Source organism: Lolium perenne, chromosome 6, assembly GCF_019359855.2.
Source record: "Lolium perenne isolate Kyuss_39 chromosome 6, Kyuss_2.0, whole genome shotgun sequence".
In the NCBI taxonomy this organism is placed as follows: Eukaryota; Viridiplantae; Streptophyta; class Magnoliopsida; order Poales; family Poaceae; genus Lolium; species Lolium perenne.
In genome coordinates this window covers 31,764,653-31,772,027 of record NC_067249.2, presented here as the reverse complement: position 1 = coordinate 31,772,027, position 7,375 = coordinate 31,764,653, and positions in this window count along the sequence as shown.

The window sequence follows — 7,375 nt, the reverse complement described above, 5'->3', positions numbered from 1 at the left end:
TTAGGAGAAGACGACCATCTAGCTACTGCTATGGACCCATAGTCCAGGGGTGAACTACTCACACATCACTCCGGAGGCGACCATGGCGGTGAAGAGTCCTCCGGGAGATGATTCCCCTCTCCGGCAGGGTGCCGGAGGCGATCTCCTGAATCCCCCGAGATGGGATTGGCGGCGGCGTCTCTGGAAGTTTTTCCGTATCGTGGCTCTCGGTACTGGAAATATTATCGACGAAGGCTTAAGTAGGCGGAAGGGTAGGTCAGGGGGCGCCACGAGGGCCCCACACGCCAGGGCCGCGCGGCCAGCACCTGGGCCGCGCCGCCCTGTTGTGTGGGCGCCTCGGCGCCCCACTTCGTATCTCCTCCGGACTTCTGGAAGCTTCGTGGAAAAATAGGCCCCTGGGCGTTGATTTCGTCCAATTCCGAGAATATTTCCTTACTAGGATTTCTGAAAACCAAAAACAGCAGAAAACAGCAACTGCCTCTTCGGCATCTTGTTAATAGGTTAGTGCCGGAAAATGCATAAATATGACATAAAGTATGTATAAACCATGTGAGTATCATCAATAAAGTAGCATGGAACATAAGAAATTATAGATACGTTTGAGACGTATCAAGCATCCCCAAGCTTAGTTCCTACTCGTCCCGAGTAGGTAAACGATAACAAAGATAATTTCTGAAGTGACATGCTATCATAATCTTGATCAATACTATTGTAAGCACATGTAATGAATGCAGCGATCCAAAGCAATGGTAAAGACAATGAGTAAACAACTGAATCATATAGCAAAGACTTTTCATGAATAGTACTTTCAAGACAAGCATCAATAAGTCTTGCATAAGAGTTAACTCATAAAGCAATAAATTCATAGTAAAGGCATTGAAGCAACACAAAGGAAGATTAAGTTTCAGCGGTTGCTTTCAACTTGTAACATTTATATCTCATGGTTAGTTGTCAACATGAAGCAATATAACAAGTGCAATATGCGAGTATGTAAGAATCAATGCACAGTTAACACAAGTGTTTGCTTCTTAAGGTGGGAGGAAATAGGTAGACTGACTCAACATAAAAGTAGAAGAAAGGCCCTTCAAAGAGGGAAGCATCGATCGCTATATTTGTGCGAGAGCTTTTTATTTTGAAAACAAGAATTTTTTTGTTAACGGTAGTAATAAAGCATATGTGTTATGTAAATTACATCCTACAAGTTGCAAGCCTCATGCATAGATTACCAATAGTGCCCGCACCTTGTCCTAATTAGCTCGGATTACCTGGATTATCACCGCAATACATATGTTTTAACCAAGTATCACAAATGGGTACCTCTATGCCGCCTGTACAAAGGTCTAAGGAGAAAGCACGCATTGGATTTCTCGCTTTTGATTATTCTCAACTTAGACATCCATACCGGGACAACATAGACAACAGATAATGGACTCCTCTTTAATGCTTAAGAATTCAACAACAGATAATATTCTCATAAGAGATTGAGGATTGTTGTCCAAAACTGAAACTTCCACCATGGATCATGGCTTTAGTTAGTGGCCCAATGTTCTTCTCTAACAATATGCATGCTCAAACCATTCAACTCATGGTAAATCGCCCTTACTTCAGACAAGATGAACATGCATAGCAACTCACATGATATTCAACAAAGGGTAGTTGATGCCGTCCCCAGGAACATGGTTATCGCACAACAAACAACTTAATAAGAAATAAGATACATAAGTACATATTCAATACCACAATAGTTTTTAGGCTATTTGTCCTATGAGCTATATATTTGTTATCACCAGAATTTGACCGAATCAGAGGTGGGCCGCGATCAAGATGGGCTTGAAGAATATACATGGAAGAATATACGTGAATCGGCCTTATATGCAAAGTTTGGGCTAGTTTGCCCGTGTATCTGTAATATAGTAGGATACGTGTCGGTTAGTTAGAGTTTGGCTCGTGCACGGTTGGGATTATTCCCACGTTAGAAAGTCTACGGACTATAAATATGTATCTAGGGTTTATGAAATAAACAACAATCACGTTCACCACAAACCAATCTAGGCGCATCGCCAACTCCCTTGTCTCGAGGGTTTCTTCCGGGTAAGCATCATGCTGCCTAGATCGCATCTTGCGATCTAGGCAGTACAAGTTTATTCGCTGTTCATGCGTTGCTCGTACTGAAGCCTTTTTGATGGCGAGCAACGTAGTTATCTTAGATGTGTTAGGGTTAGCATTGTTCATCGTATCATATGCTGTCGTTGTGCAACCCTGAGACATCTAGCCGCCCTTACACCTATCTTAGGTGTAGGGGCGGCACCCCGCTTGATCATTATTTAGTAGATCCGATCCGTTATGATTGCTCCTTGTTCTTCAAGGGTTAGTTTAATATCTGCATAGTTAGGCCTTACAAACGGATTGAAGGATCCAGTGGCGCGTAGGGTGTAGTTTTCTAGCCCTAGACAGGATGTTCCGGGGATCAACCTCGTGTTGGTTTTTAGGCCTTGTCTAGGGACGGTTTACGATCACCGTGCGTGGCCGCCAGGCTCAATCACGAGTAGGACGTTCCGATTATGTGGTGAAAACCCTAAATCGTAGTAGATCGTTTTAGCTTTATATTGATCAAGCAGGACCACCATATATTCGTACACCTCGTGCGAATCATGGGTGGATCGGCTCTTTGAGCCGATTCACAGGACAACCTGAGAGCCGATCGAGGCTCGTATTTAATGTTTACGTGTATGCCATGCAGGAAACTAAGCGAGGCATCTCCATCGCCTTCCTGACCAGGTATAGGTCAGGTGGCACGCCCTTGCACCAGCATCGGACGTGCGTGCCGAGTCTTTGCGGGCCGTCGCTCAGAGGGACCAGGGCCAGCCGCAGTCCTGGGAGCCTCCCGGCTCTACTGTGTTGCCCGTCGCTGCTCGCCGGTGGGTTTCTGACCGCAACACATTCTGGCACGCCCGGTGGGACCGTCTTCGACATCAACCGCATCGCCATCTACATCTGAGATGGCGGACGGCACCCCAGTCACGTATGAGGATCTGACCGAGGAGCTCAAGAAGAAGTATGACGAGGTCAAAGCGATCCTCGAAGCCGACCTCATCGGCTCTTTTCACAGAACCCGCTCACATGGCATCAGGTGGAAAGGGTTCTCACCTGAAGGCGCGCTCGATGGAGTGGATCTGTCCGCCCCGTCAGAAGAACGCACCAGGTCCCTGCGTCAGGAGGTTAACTTCATGGTAGCTCATTCGCTACACCGCCATTCTGAGAGCCTGGTGAACACTTTGGAGCGTGTCGCTTTTCGGGTGATCCAGGAAATCATGAGGCATCAGTACTCTCCGTCAGGACCAGCTCTCGGGACTTACCAAGGAGAGATGCCACTCCAATCCCGTCCACCGCTGCCATTCGCGTTGGCAGCACCAGAAGTGCCGAATTTACCGGCATACACCATTGACATGGTGGAATGCACATACCCTTGGAGGTGCCAGCCAAGATTCTCGTGCAACATCAACGTGGTAGGACTTGGGCGCCACCCTGGTAAGGACAGAGATGAGGGCAGCTGCTCTCATAGCCAGGACAAGGAGGAAGCCGTTCCACGCGATCGGCCCCGGCAATTCCAAAAAGTCCCGGTTACAATCAAGATGAAGGCCGATTCCAGCAATCGGCCCGTATTATCCTTACCACACGTTCTCCCTGTATTTAGTGTCGATCTAACAGGTGATGGAAAGCTAGGGTATGGGTTTACATCGGCTTGTGAGCTCGAGGAAATCGGCATTGGTTATGTCTGCAGAGCCGATGTTCAGGTATAGTTCTGTGGATAACTGCAGAGCCGATATCTGCAGTAACCTGACAGATTCGGCTCGGGGGGCACATAAGCAGATAGACAGATGCTATGAACATGTGCGATACATGGGCAATAAAATATTAGGGGCCGATAGGAAAATCGGCCAGTAAAAAAAAAGAAAACGCAGAGACATCGGCTTCAGAAGGTAAGGAGCCGATGCACAGTCAGCGATTCTAGAGGTACAAGTTCAGCAAAACATTTGACAGTTTTATACAGAAAGGCTCTACTGAAGAAACGCACTGAGGGCGTGAAGGGCGTCAGCACGGATGCGATCCACCTCGGCGATCTCAGCCTCGTCGTCCTCGTCTTTGCCCGTCACCAACTGACTGCTCAGGGCACGAATTTCAGCCAGATCGGTCTTCAGATCGGCTGTGAGGCCCTTTGCTTCCTCTTGGGAGTGGGCAATGAGGGCTTCCTTGTCTTGGATAAGCTGCTTGGTCACCCTGACCCTCTCTTCAAGGTTCTCCAGTTCCTTACGCAGGGTCTCGAGTTCGGCACTATTGGCGGAAGTGTCAGTTTTGGCGTCTAAAGCAGCCTTCTTCTCGTTGAGCCGTTGACACTTGTCTGCAATATCGGCTCTCAATGGAAGCTGGGTGTGGCGAAGATTAATCCTTTGGCGAGCCGACTGCACCCTTGACTTGAAGACCGACAGAGTCACAGCTGGCCAAAGCTTCACCTGCAGTGTCATAGGGAGGTGGGGCTGGATATCTTCGAGGATGCCTTTGACTTCCTCGGAATTTTCAACCAGGGACTCAATTGAGGAGGAGAGCAAATCCTTGAGACGCTAGAGTGGACCATGGACCGTGCTAGGACTGGGCTCTTCACTTGCCTTGGAAGTAGTTGGTTCGATGGATTCAGGATCGAACGTCAGCAAGCTTGAGAGATCACAACCCTGACAAGACGAACAAAAGTGGTGTTAGTATACAACGAAGAAAGTGATAGGGCCAAGGAAGTGGGGTGTACCTCTCCCAAGGTAGGAGGAGCAGCCGATGTCGTGATAATCGGCTTTTCCGTGGACTTGGCTAGGTGAGCCACTTGGTCAGCCACGATCGTCGAGGTGGCTAGGTCTAGCATGACGGACGGCATCAGTACCTCCTCGACGTCTCCGCTAGAGGTATCATTGGCCTGCAAAAGGAAGTAATTAGCCGATCCAACTGGCAATGGGTTAGCATGAAATATAAACCAGGGAGATAATTACATTTGAGACCTCCTGGCTTGAGGGAGAAGCTCGTGGGTCTTTGCGAGCCCTTTTGACGCATCGACGCTTCACGCGTGACCCTGATTTGATCGGGGCATGGGGGGAGGAGGCTCGGGAATCGACCTTTTCTTAGAAGCCGGCGCTGGTGAGGCCGTCTGGCTCTGTGTGGTGGACCTCTCGGAGTTGCCCGAGCTCGAATCCCTCTGGCTGGACTCTGCGTCCCCACTGGAGTTCTCTTCGGTGGAAGTCTGTAGAAAGAAATACAAGCATGTTGCAAAAGACTGGGAAGCAGATAAATGTGGACAGGGCACAAGTCAACTCACGTGCAAGCTTTCTTGGGCAGGAGCTTTGCGCTTCAGGGTCTTTCTGGCAGCCACCTTCCTCACTGCCGTCCTCGCCTGAGTTGAGGCTCGGGGGGCATCCGGCCCCGAAGATGCTTTACTCTTGGGAGCCGATTTCGGTGAAATCGGCTGACTCTGCATTATGACTTTCTTCAGGGGTGGCGAGCTCTGGCAGAAGAGAACCACTGGGGCCGGAGGAAGGAATTCGAAGGGGGAGCCATCGGCTTGCGTGGGAACTGGGCCATCTTGTTGCTGCCAGGAGATGGAGTTAGGTTACAGACAATCACCATAAGCCATTGCAAGAAGTTTATAAGTAATGGTACCTGGTCTGCAGGAACGTCATACTCAGCATCAAGTTGTCTCAGCAGCGGTCCTAGAGCTCTTCTGAAGGCATGGGTCTTCCACATGGACCACCAAGTCTCGAAACCATCGGTAGTAAAGGTGAAACGGAGGTTGTGGGGGATTGGAACGGCCAGAGCATCAAAGAAGGTATAGCACCTTTGGCCAGTAAGAATGTCAGGCAGTTCAGCTCTGCTTGCTGTCAGGTGGTGTAGGAAGAAGTGTGGAGGCACCTGCCCGAGACCAAGCTGTCGGGCTACTACTACCGGTTGGTAAGACTCATAACCAGGCTTGATGATCCGGTTTGAGGTACTCATGCCAACTGGGAGGAAGCAAGGACGAATCATGATAGAGTACAGATGCCGGGTGCTAGCGTCATCGGCAAAGTTATCCAATCGGAAGGAGACTGGATTCTCAAAGTTCTCCGATTCAGTATAAGGAAAGAACAGGGGGTTGTCCAAACCTTGGAAGAAAATCTTGAACCACCCTGCTGCTTCCTTAGGGATCAGCCTGCTGCCTGGGAGACCATACAAGGCTTGGCCATAGCTGGTGCATCGGATCTCCTTTCCATTAGCATCCGGGAAGGTGCAGGTGACCAAAGGTGGGAAGTCTGGGATCTGGTTCTGAAAGTACAGCTGAGCCCATAACTGAATGAACCACCAGGGGCCTCCAGTTTTAACTGTCTTTTGAGAGAACAGTTTGACAGACATCAGTTGAAGAGATCGATAGACCTCTCCAAGAAACAGTTTGCCGAGGCCAAGTTGGGTGCCTTTGGCAAGTTCATAAGCCAGGGAAAGGTAATTCTTGGTAGGGGCGAGTGAGGGGCCACAGAAGATGAAGTGCTCCAACCAGAAGTTCAGGAAGGCTGTGTGTTCTCTCTCTGTCACAGGGCCTTTGGTTTTCATATAACGATTGAGGTAGGCACCCCAGCTGGTACACTCTTTTTTAGAGGAAAGGGTGAAAGGAACTTTCGGCAGTTTGAATGCAGAAGGGCTTGGGGATGCAATGTCTAGGCCTGTGATCATGGCCACATCCAGCAGAGTTGGTGTCATGGGGCCATGGCCAAACATGAAGCAGTTCAGTGCATCAGACCAGAAGTAGCCGATGGTTTTCAGAATATTTTCATTCTTTTCAAGGGGAGACAATGATAATGACAAGGCATCGGCTATCCCTATGGCTTCCCAGGTGGCATAGTGGGTTTTGGATACTCTATTGTACCATGCCACCCAACCCTCAGGAGGATTAGGCTAGGCTCGCAGGCAGTCGGCCCAGGAAGACAGATCTAAGTTCTGGTTCACGAAGGGGATTCTGTTAGCCTCGCATGAAATTAAGAGGGCGGAACTCTCGGAAGAACGGGGACCGCGGCACATAGAATTTGCGAGAGAAGGATGTGGCAGTAGGATGTCTGAAACCTAAAATTAATAACGGAACAGAACATTAATTCAGGTGTTTGCTATTAATCCTAACGTCAATTCAAATGGCGAGAGGAGATTAAGGATTACCTTCAGACCGGAGACCATGGCATTGGTATTGGATGATTCCACCATTGGATGCGCTGTAGAGTTGGGGCGGCGCGGTCGAGATCTGGGATGCGGGTGGCCGTGAGTTGGAACTGCTCAGGCGGCGATTTGGGGATCTGAGTTTGCTTTCTCAGACGGAGGT